This window comes from Rutidosis leptorrhynchoides, chromosome 5, assembly GCF_046630445.1.
Source record: "Rutidosis leptorrhynchoides isolate AG116_Rl617_1_P2 chromosome 5, CSIRO_AGI_Rlap_v1, whole genome shotgun sequence".
NCBI lineage: Eukaryota > Viridiplantae > Streptophyta > Magnoliopsida > Asterales > Asteraceae > Rutidosis > Rutidosis leptorrhynchoides.
The window spans coordinates 278,573,169-278,586,232 of NC_092337.1; positions in this window are offsets into that span (position 1 = coordinate 278,573,169).

Below are 13,064 nucleotides of genomic sequence, written 5' to 3' on the forward strand. Positions count from 1 at the left end.
CAACTAGCATGAAATATCTCATAAAATTACAAAAATATGAGTAATCATTCATGACTTATTTACATGAAAACAAAATTACATATCCTTTATATCTAATCCATACACCAACGACCAAAAACACCTACAAACACTTTCATTCTTCAATTTTCTTCATCTAATTGATCTCTCTCAAGTTCTATCTTCAAGTTCTAAGTGTTCTTCATATATTCTACAAGTTCTAGTTACATAAAATCAAGAATACTTTCAAGTTTGCTAGCTCACTTCCAATCTTGTAAGGTGATCATCCAACCTCAAGAAATCTTTGTTTCTTACAGTAGGTTATCATTCTAATACAAGGTAATAATCATATTCAAACTTTGGTTCAATTTCTATAACTATAACAATCTTATTTCAAGTGATGATCTTACTTGAACTTGTTTTCGTGTCATGATTCTGCTTCAAGAACTTCGAGCCATCCAAGGATCCGTTGAAGCTAAATCCATTTTTCTCTTTTCCAGTAAGTTTATCCAAGGAACTTAAGGTAGTAATGATGTTCATAACATCATTCAATTCATACATATAAAGCTATCTTATTCAAAGGTTTAAACTTGTAATCACTAGAACATAGTTTAGTTAATTCTAAACTTGTTCGCAAACAAAAGTTAATCCTTCTAACTTGACTTTTAAAATCAACTAAACACATGTTCTATATCTATATGATATGCTAACTTAATGATTTAAAACCTGAAAACACGAAAAACACCGTAAAACCGGATTTACGCCGTCGTAGTAACACCGCGGGCTGTTTTGGGTTAGTTAATTAAAAACTATGATAAACTTTGATTTAAAAGTTGTTATTCTGAGAAAATGATTTTTATTATGAACATGAAACTATATCCAAAAATTATGGTTAAACTCAAAGTGGAAGTATGTTTTCTAAAATGGTCATCTAGAAGTCGTTCTTTCGACTAAAATGACTACCTTTACAAAAACGACTTGTAACTTATTTTTCCAACTATAAACCTATACTTTTTCTGTTTAGATTCATAAAATAGAGTTCAATATGAAACCATAGCAATTTGATTCACTCAAAACGGATTTAAAATGAAGAAGTTATGGGTAAAACAAGATTGGATAATTTTTCTCATTTTAGCTACGTGAAAATTGGTAGCAAATCTATTCCAACCATAACTTAATCAACTTGTATTGTATATTATGTAATCTTGAGATACCATAGACACGTATACAATGTTTCAACCTATCATGTCGACACATCTATATATATTTCGGAACAACCATAGACACTCTATATGTGAATGTTGGAGTTAGCTATACAGGGTTGAGGTTGATTCCAAAATATATATAGTTTGAGTTGTGATCAATACTGAGATACGTATACACTGGGTCGTGGATTGATTCAAGATAATATTTATCAATTTATTTCTGTACATCTAACTGTGGACAACTAGTTGTAGGTTACTAACGAGGACAGCTGACTTAATAAACTTAAAACATCAAAATATACTAAAAGTGTTGTAAATATATTTTGAACATACTTTGATATATATGTATATATTGTTATAGGTTCGTGAATCAACCAGTGGCCAAGTCTTACTTCCCGACGAAGTAAAAATCTGTGAAAGTGAGTTATAGTCCCACTTTTAAAATCTAATATTTTTGGGATGAGAATACATGCAGGTTTTATAAATGATTTACAAATTAGACACAAGTACGTGAAACTACATTCTATGGTTGAATTATCGAAATCGAATATGCCCCTTTTTATTAAGTCTGGTAATCTAAGAATTAGGGAACAGACACCCTAATTGACGCGAATCCTAAAGATAGATCTATTGGGCCTAACAAACCCCATCCAAAGTACCGGATGCTTTAGTACTTCGAAATTTATATCATATTCGAAGGGTGTCCCGGAATGATGGGGATATTCTTATATATGCATCTTGTTAATGTTGGTTACCAGGTGTTCACCATATGAATGATTTTTATCTCTATGTATGGGATGTATATTGAAATATGAAATCTTGTGGTCTATTGTTACGATTTGATATATATAGGTTAAACCTATAACTCACCAACATTTTTGTTGACGTTTAAAGCATGTTTATTCTCAGGTGAATACTAAGAGCTTCCGCTGTTGCATACTAAAATAAGGAAAAGATTTGGAGTCCATGTTTGTATGATATTGTGTAAAAACTGCATTCAAGAAACTGATTTCGATGTAACATATTTGTATTGTAAACCATTATGTAATGGTCGTGTGTAAACAGGATATTTTAGATTATCATTATTTGATAATCTACGTAAAGCTTTTTAAACCTTTATTTATGAAATAAAGGTTATGGTTTGTTTTAAAAATGAATGCAGTCTTTGAAAAACGTCTCATATAGAGGTCAAAACCTCGCAACGAAATCAATTAATATAGAACGTTTTTAATCAATAAGAACGGGACATTTCAGAGGGTGCGGGAACCTGCAGACGTTAAACATGTTGAAAAGCAAAAGTTTAATTTAAAACAACTAGATGTGGAAATTTAGGTCTCATTTGGGTTACGAACTTGGTCGAATTTGGTTGAGTGTTTTATTTCCAGTGGCATTTCATAGAATAAAATGTTATGCGAAGCCTGACGAGCAATCAGTGCTTCTACTTGTTTATCCTGTCGAGAGTAGAGTGCTTCCATCTGTTTCCTGTGTCGTTTAGGCAATCTATTCAATAAACACCTGACCTACTCTAACTTTGAAATCAAGGGTTCGTTAGTTGCTTGAGTTAACATATGCATCAATTATCGCGCATTTTTGCACAATCTGGATTCATTAGCCAATATCACCGTTTTTTTTTCTTGGTCCATGAAACGACCCGTCTGAAATGTCCCGTTCTTATTGATTAAAAACGTTCCATATTAATTGATTTCGTTGCAAGGTTTTGACCTCTATATGAGATGTTTTTCAAAGACTGCATTCATTTTAAAACAAATCATAACCTTTATTTCATCAATAAAGGTTTAAAAAGCTTTACGTAGATTATCAAATAATGATAATCTAAAATATCCTGTTTACACGCGACCATTACATAATGGTTTACAATACAAATATGTTACAACGAAATAAGTTTCTTGAATGCAGTTTTTACACAATATCATACAAGCATGGACTCCAAATCTCGTCCTTATTTAAGTATGCGACAGCGGAAGCTCTTAATAATCACCTGAGAATAAACATGCTTAAAACGTCAACAAAAATGTTGGTGAGTTATAGGTTTAACCTATATATTATCAAATCATAATAATAGACCACAAGATTTTATATTTCAGTACACATCCCATACATAGAGATAAAAATCATTCATATGGTGAACACCTGGTAACCGACATTAACAAGATGCATATTTAAGAATATCCCCATCATTCCGGGACACCCTTCGGATATGATATAAATTTCGAAGTACTAAAGCATCCGGTACTTTGGATGGGGTTTGTTAGGCCCAATAGATCTATCATTAGGATTCGCGTCAATTAGGGTGTTTGTTCTCTAATTCTTAGATTACCAGACTTAATAAAAAGGGGCATATTCGATTTCGATAATTCAACCATAGAATGTAGTTTCACATACTTGTGTCTATTTTGTAAATCATTTATAAAACCTACATGTATTCTCATCCCAAAAATATTAGATTTTAAAAGTGAGACTATATCTCACTTTCACAGATTTTTTACTTCGTCGGGAAGTAAGACTTGGCCACTGGTCTATTCACGAACCTATAACAAATATGTACATATATATCAAAGTATGTTCAAAATATATTTACAACACTTTTAATACATTTTGATGTTTTAAGTTTATTAAGTCAGCTGTCCTCGTTAGTAACCTACAACTAGTTGTCCACAGTTAGATGTACAGAAATAAATCGATATATATTATCTTGAATCAATCCACGACCCAGTGTATACATATCTCAGTATTGATCACAACTCAAACTATATATATTTTGGAATCAACCTCAACCCTGTATAGCTAACTCCAACATTCACATATAGAGTGTCTATGGTTGTTCCGAAATATATATAGATGTGTCGACATGATAGGTCGAAACATTGTATACGTGTCTATGGTATCTCAAGATAACATAATATACAATACAAGTTGATTAAGTTATGGTTGGAATAGATTTGTTACCAATTTTCACGTAGTTAAAATGAGTAGTTTTTACCAATTTTGTTTTGTTCGCCATTTCTTCGTTTCTAATCCGTTTTGAGTGATTTAAGCGGCCACGGTTTTGTATTGAACTTGACTTTATGAAAATAAACAGAAAAGGTATAGGTTTATAGTTGGAAATACAAGTTACAAGTCATTTTTGAAAGAGGTAGTCATTTCCGTCGAAAGAACGACATCTTGATGACTGTTTTGAAAAACATACTTTCACTTTGAGTTTAACCATGATTTTTGGATATGGTTTCATGTTCATAAGAAAAATCATTTTCCCAGAAGTATAGCTTTTAAATCAAAGTTTTTCATAGTTTTTAATTATCCAAACCAAAACAGCCCCCGGTTGTAACTACGACGGCGTAAATCCGGTTTTATGGTGTTTATCGTGTTTCCGGGTTTTAAATCATTAAGTTAGCATATAATATATATATATATATATAGATCATGTGTATAGTTGATTTTAAAAGTGTAGTTAGAAGAATTAACATTATTTGCGAACAAGTTTAGAATTAACTAAACTATGTTCTAGTGATTACTAGTTTACCACTTCGAATATGATAGCTTTTTATGTATGAATTGAATGATGTTATGAACATCATTACTACCTTAAGTTCCTTGGATAAACCTACTAAAAAAGAGAAAAATGGATCTAGCTTCAACGGATCCTTGGATGGCTCGAAGTTCTTGAAGCAGAGTCATGACACGAAAACAAGTTCAAGTAAGATCATCACTTGAAATAAGATTGTTATAGTTATAGAAATTGAACTAAAGTTTGAATATGATTATTACCTTGTATTAGAATGATAACCTACTGTAAGAAACAAAGATTTCTCGAGGTTTGATGATCACCTTACAAGATTGGAAGTGAGCTAGCAAACTTGAAAGTATTCTTGATTTTATGTAACTAGAACTTGTATAATTTATGAAGAACACTTAGAACTTGAAGTTAGAACTTGAGAGAGATCAATTAGATGAAGAAAATTGAAGAATGAAAGTGTTTGTAGGTGTTTTTGGTCGTTGGTGTATGGATTAGATATAAAGGATATGTAATTTTGTTTTCATGTAAATAAGTCATGAATGATTACTCATATTTTTGTAATTTTATGAGATATTTCATACTAGTTGCCAAATGATGGTTCCCACATGTGTTAGGTGACTCAAATGGGCTGCTAAGAGCTGATCATTGGAGTGTATATACCAATAGTACATACATCTAAAAGCTGTGTATTGTACGAGTACGAATACGGGTGCACACGAGTAGAATTGTTGATGAAACTGAACGAGGATGTAATTGTAAGCATTTTTGTTAAGTAGAAGTATTTTGATAAGTGTCTTGAAGTCTTTCAAAAGTGTATGAATACATATTAAAACACTACATGTATATACATTTTAACTGAGTCGTTAAGTCATCGTTAGTCGTTACATGTAAGTGTTGTTTTGAGACCTTTAGGTTAACGATCTTGTTAAATGTTGTTAACCCAAAGTTTATAATATCAAATGAGATTTTAAATTATTATATTATCATGATATTATGATATATTAATATATCTTAATATGATATATACATTTAAATGTCGTTACAACGATAATCGTTACATATATGTCTCGTTTCGAAATCTTTAAGTTAGTAGTCTTGTTTTTACTTATGTAGTTCATTGTTAATACACTTAATGATATATTTAATTATCATATTATCATGTTATATATAATATAAAAATGTATTAATATGCTTCATATATATTTAGTAAGACGTGGTTATAACGATAATCGTTATATGTATCGTTTCGAGTTTCATACGTCAATAGTCTCCTTTTTAAGTATATAATTTATTGTTACTATTTTTAATGAGATACTTGATGATCATTATATCATGTTAAACATATATATTTATTCATTTATGTATCATCATGTCATATACAACTTATAGCGTTCGTGAATCATTGGTCAAACTGGGTAATCAGACGTTTACAAAATTTCCGTTTCAATTAACCAAGTCTTAACAAGTTTGATTGCTTAACATGTTGGAAAAATTTAATCATGTAAATATAGTTTTCATTAAACATATAATCATAGAAAGGTTCGGAAAAGTTCGGGTCACTACAGTACCTACCCGTTAAATAAATTTCGTCCCGAAATTTTAAGCGATTGGAGGTGTTGGCTCATCTTCTGGAAATAAGTGCAGGTACTTCTTCTTCATCTGATCTTCTTGTTCCCAGGTGAACTCGGGTCCTCTACAAGCATTCCATCGAACCTTAACAATCGGTATCTTGTTTTGTTTAAGTTTCTTAACCTCACGATCCATTATTTTAACGGGTTCTTCAATGAATTGAAGTTTTTCATTGATTTGGATTTCGTCCAACGAAATAGTGAGATCTTCTTTAGCAAAACATTTCTTCAAATTCGAGACGTGGAAAGTGTTATGTACAGCCGCAAGTTGTTGAGGTAACTCAAGTCGGTAAGCTACTGGTCCGACAAGATCAATAATCTTGAATGGTCCAATATACCTTGGATTTAATTTCCCTCGTTTACCAAATCGAATAACACCTTTCCAAGGTGCAACCTTAAGCATGACCATCTCTCCAATTTTAAATTCTATATCTTTTCTTTTAATGTCGGCGTAGCTCTTTTGTCGACTTTGGACGGTTTTCAACCGTTGTTGAATTTGGATGATCTTCTCAGTAGTCTCTTGTATTATCTCCGGACCCGTAATCTGTCTATCCCCCACTTCACTCCAACAAATCGGAGACCTGCACTTTCTACCATAAAGTGCTTCAAACGGCACCATCTCAATGCTTGAATGGTAGCTGTTGTTGTAGGAAAATTCTACTAACGGTAGATGTCGATCCCAACTGTTTCCGAAATCAATAACACATGCTCGTAGCATGTCTTCAAGCGTTTGTATCGTCCTTTCACTCTGGCCATCAGTTTGTGGATGATAGGCAGTACTCATGTCTATTCGAGTTCCTAATGCTTGCTGTAATGTCTGCCAGAATCTTGAAAGAAATCTGCCATCCCTATCAGAGATAATAGAGATTGGTATTCCATGTCTGGAGATGACTTCCTTCAAATACAGTCGTGCTAACTTCTCTATCTTGTCATCTTCTCTTATTGGCAGGAAGTGTGCTGATTTGGTGAGATGATCAACTATTACCCAAATAGTATCAAAACTACTTGCAGTCCTTGGCAATTTAGTGATGAAATCCATGGTAATGTTTTTCCATTTCCATTCCGGGATTTCGGGTTGTTGAAGTAGACCTGATGGTTTCTGATGCTCAGCTTTGACCTTAGAACATGTCAAACATTCTCCTACATATTTAGCAACATCGGCTTTCATACCCGGCCACCAAAAATGTTTCTTGAGATCCTTGTACATCTTCCCCGTTCCAGGATGTATTGAGTATCTGGTTTTATGAGCTTCTCTAAGTACCATTTCTCTCATATCTCCAAATTTTGGTACCTAAATCCTTTCAGCCCTATACCGGGTTCTGTCTTCCCGAATATTAAGATGCTTCTCTGATCCTTTGGGTATTTCATCCTTTAAATTTCCCTCTTTTAAAACTCCTTGTTGCGCCTCCTTTGTTTGAGTAGTAAGGTTATTGTGAATCATTATATTCATAGATTTTACTCGAATGGGTTCTCTGTCCTTCCTGCTCAAGGCGTCGGCTACCACATTTGCCTTCCCCGGGTGGTAACGAATCTCAAAGTCGTAATCATTCAACAATTCAATCCACCTACGCTGCCTCATATTCAGTTGTTTCTGATTATATATGTGTTGAAGACTTTTGTGGTCGGTATATATAATACTTTTGACCCCATATAAGTAGTGCCTCCAAGTCTTTAATGCAAAAATAACCGCGTCTAATTTCAAATCATGCGTCGTATAATTTTGTTAGTGAATCTTCAATTGTCTAGACGCATAAGCAATCACCTTCGTTCGTTGCATTAATACACAACCGAGACCTTGCTTTGATGCGTCACAATAAATCACAAAATCATCATTCCCTTCAGGCAATGACAATATAGGTGCCGTAGTTAACTTTTTCTTTAACAATTAAAATGCTTTCTCTTGTTCATCTTTCCATTCAAATTTCTTCCCTTTATGCGTTAATGCAGTCAAGGGTTTTGCTATTCTGGAAAAATCTTGGATGAACCTTCTGTAGTAACCAGCTAGTCCTAAAAACTGGCGTATGTGTTTCAGAGTTTTCGGGGTTTCCCACTTTTCAACAGTTTCTATCTTTGCCGGATCCACCTTAATACCTTCTTTGTTCACTATGTGACCGAGGAATTGAACTTCTTCCAACTAAAATGCACACTTTGAAAACTTAGCGTACAATTCTTCCTTCCTCAATACTTCTAACACCTTTCTCAAATGTTCACCGTGTTCTTGGTCATTCTTTGAGTAAATAAGTATGTCATCAATGAAAACAATGACAAACTTGTCAAGGTATGGTCCACACACTCGGTTCATAAGGTCCATGAACACAGCTGGTGCATTAGTTAAACCAAATGTCATGACCATAAACTCGTAATGACCGTAACGTGTTCTGAAAGTAGTCTTTGGAATATCATCTTCTTTCACCCGCATTTGATGATACCCGGAACGTAAGTCAATCTTTGAATAAACAGACGAGCCTTGTAGTTGATCAAATAAGTCGTCGATTCTCGGTAGTGGGTAGCGGTTCTTGATGGTAAGTTTGTTCAACTCTCGATAGTCGATACACAACCTGAATGTACCATCTTTCTTCTTGACAAACAAAACAGGAGCTCCCCACGGTGATGTGCTTGGTCGAATGAAACCACGCTCTAAAAGTTCTTGTAATTGGCTTTGCAGTTCTTTCATCTCGCTGGGTGCGAGTCTGTAAGGAGCACGAGCTATTGGTGCAGCTCCTGGTACAAAATCTATTTGAAATTCAACGGATCGATGTGGGGGTAATCCCGGTAATTCTTTCGGAAATAAATCGAGAAATTCTTTTGCAACGGAAACATCATTGATGCTCTTTTCTTCAGTTTGTACTTTCTCGACGTGTGCTAGAACAGCATAGCAACCTTTTCTTATTAGTTTTTGTGCCTTCAAATTACTAATAAGATGTAGCTTCGTGTTGCCCTTTTCTCCGTACACCATTAAGGGTTCTCCTTCTTCTCGTACAATGCGAATTGCGTTTTTATAACATACGATCTCTGCTTTCACCTTCTTCAGCCAGTCCATGCCAACTATTACATCAAAACTCCCTAACTCTACTGGTATCAAATCAATCTTAAATATTTCGCTATCCAGTTTAATTTCTCGATTCCGGCATATATAATCTGCTGAAATTAATTTACCGTTTGCTAATTCGAGTAAAAATTTACTATCCAACGGCGTCAATGAACAACTTAATTTAGCACAAAAATCTCTACTCATATAGCTTCTATCCTCACCCGAATCAAATAAAACGTAAGCAGATTTATTGTCAATAAGAAACGTACCCGTAACAAGCTCCGGGTCTTCCTGTACCTCTGCCGCATTAATATTGAAAACTCTTCCGTGGCCTTGTCCATTCGTGTTCTCCTGGTTCGGGTAATTTCTAATAATGTGGCCCGGTTTTCCACATTTATAACAAACTACATTGGCATAACTTGCTCCGACACTACTTGCTCCACCATTACTCGTTCCGACACCATTTGTTCCTTTTGTTCTGTTAACCCCAGGTCCGTAGACCTCACACTTCGCCGCGCTATGACCATTTCTTTTACACTTGTTGCAAAATTTGGTGCAGAACCCTGAGTGATACTTTTCACACCTTTGGCATAGCTGCTTCTGATTATTGTTGTTGTTGCGGTTGTTATTGTTGTTGGGATGATTGTTGTAGTTTCTGTTGTTATTGTTGTTATTGTTGTTGTTGTTGTTGTTGGGCCGTGAAAGGACCCGTCCTAATCCACCTGGACGAAGTCATCAACATTTGGTCCCATTGCGATGATCGGCTCCAAGTAATGTCCTTATATTGAGCAAATGCACAGCGGAAGACTTAATTCGTACCTGAGAATAAACATGCTTTAAAGTGTCAACCAAAAGGTTGGTGAGTTCATAGGTTTATCATAACAATTATTTCAATATGTTAATAGACCACAAGATTTCATAATCATAAACATAATACACTCGTAAGTGTATATAAAGCATTCTAAGTGGTTGAGCACTTGGTAATCATACTTAACATTTAATCAACGTCGCATATTCCCTTTATTATGAAATCTCACTACACCGTACCAAGTGTAGTCACCAAAACGAAGTACTGTGCAACCGTTGAATACTGGCCGTCCAGTCCGGTTGGGGTTGTCAGGCCATATAGATCTATCAACAGGATTCGCGTTTACAATACCGCATGTAAATGGTAGTTACCAAGCTACAGGGAAGTATGCCAGTGGTACAACTCAACGTAGAATATATTTTTAAGTACTTGTGTCTATTTTGTAAACATTATACAAGCAGCGCACGTATTCTCAGCCCAAAATAAATATTACAAAAGCAATTAAAAAGGGAGCAAATGAAACTCACTTTTGCCTTGAAGGTATTTAATTCGACTTGGTCTCCGATAGATATCACGAACCTAACCATATATATAATATATCAACATATTTTCTTTTTAAGTAATCGTTAAATATATATATATATACTTTTAATACTTTTAATATTTTCTTAGTCCGTAGTTAGCAGTCCGATGTTAGTGGTCCACAATTAGTTGCTTAAATAAAATAAATAAAGACCCCATCGTATTCGTATTGATCAGAATTAATCTCGACCCATGGTACCATGTTGTCAAATGACGTGTTGCGTACATAAAGTACCGTGTTGTCAAATGACGTGTTGCGTACAATCATGAGGTCTTATGATTAATCTTCTCGTGTTGTTTACGGGTGGTCCTGAAATATATAAAATCAAATCATAAGTAATTATATATAAAATATCATATTAATTAGAAAAGATATGATTAATTTACTTTTTCTCCAAATATTTTCGTAGCTAAACTAGCTTCGGATACCCAATCTTGTTTTAGTCGTAGTTTCTTCATTACAACTCCGTTTTTGTTGGTTCAACTTGCCACTTCCTTGGATCGAGTCAAATTTTAAGAATATGAACTGAAAATACCTTAGTTTGTATTCGAAATCATAGGTTATAGGTCAAACTTTGGTGATACTTATGAAAGTGATCATTTTCCATCATAAAAACAACATTTAATGATCATTTTTCTAAAAATACTTACACTTTGAGTTAAACCATGAAATTTTTATGTGTTAACATATTCATAAGAAATATCATTTTTCCAGAACATGAACTTCCAATTCAAAGTTCAAGATAGTTTTTAATTATCCAACCCAAAACAGCCCCCGGTTGCACTCCGACGACGTAGATTCGGTTTTTAAGATGTTCTTTGTAAAACCAAGTTATATCTTGTTAGGTTAGCATATCATTATGATATATTACAGGTCTTGAAGTGTTTTAAAAGTCAAGTTAGAAGGATCTATTTAGTTTGCGAACAAGTTTGAAATCATTCAAACTATGTTCTTGTTGTTAAAATTTTTTACCACAAAATAAGATAGCTATATGAATATGAATTGAATAAGATTATGAACAAGGTTACTACCTCAAGTTACTTGGACAAAGTTACTGCAAAAGATAAGAAATAATCTTGGAATCAAAGAGTGGTGGAGTTAGATCAAAAGGTTGGAACTAAACTTCTTCAAATGGGTGGTTATTTTGATATGTTCTTGAAAGAGTTTTCTTATAGTGTTTAAGGCTTGTAATTGAAGATAAATGATGGGGAAAATTCTTGGAGATGATCAAGTATGAAGTTAGAAGTATTTTGAGAGAGAAATGAGGGTGTAGGTATGAGAAAATGGAGTGAATAAATGGTGTTCATTTATAAAAACGTTTTTAGTTTATAAAGAAAGAAAAGGATTCCTAATTTTGTTTTCTTACTAATAATTCATACTACTTGACAAATTCTAGTTACCTCATATATAGGGTAGTAATAATGTTGATTAGGATGTTGATTTGATGTGTATATACCAATAGTAAATACGTATAGAAGCTGGGTATGATACGTGTACATATACCCTAGATATACGTATAGAAATCTTGAGGAAACGGAACGAGAATTCAAATATAGCTATCTTTTGTGAATATACTTATATTGTTTTATGTATTTAAGTCCTTAAAAAGTGATTAAATACATTATATATACGATACATGTATAAGCATTATAGATTATAAGTATATATATCATAGAATGTTACGTATAGTTATCGTTTTGAAAACTTAAGTTAGTAGTTTCAAAATATACTTATAACTCATTGTCATTAGTACAAAATGAGATGTTAAACCATCCTTAGATCATGTTAAATATATATAAATACATATATATACACAAACGTATAATTATCGTATGTTATATAGTTCGTGATATCATCGGTCATATTGGACGGTCAAACGTTGTGTAAAACTCTTTTCAAAAACACAAGTCTCAACAATTTGGATTGCTTATCATGTTGGTATGGTTTAATTTATGTAAATATTAATCTCATAAGTGTAATTTGGTCGGAAAATTTTGGGTCATTACAGTACCTACCCGTTAAAGAAATTTCGTCCCCGAAATTTGATAGAGGTTGTTATGGATAACAATAAGAAGGTTTTCATGACAAATATAAGGTGATAATGGAGTTTTATCATCATTGAGTAATGTAGATAAAACGATTCGATTATGCGAAGAATATAAATGAGACTATCGTAAAAGAGTGAGATGAGTAAAATATATTCGTCTTAACCGATGACGTAGTTATGATTGATTTCCGGGATTTAAGGGATTTAAAGAGAATCTTACGTAATAAGAT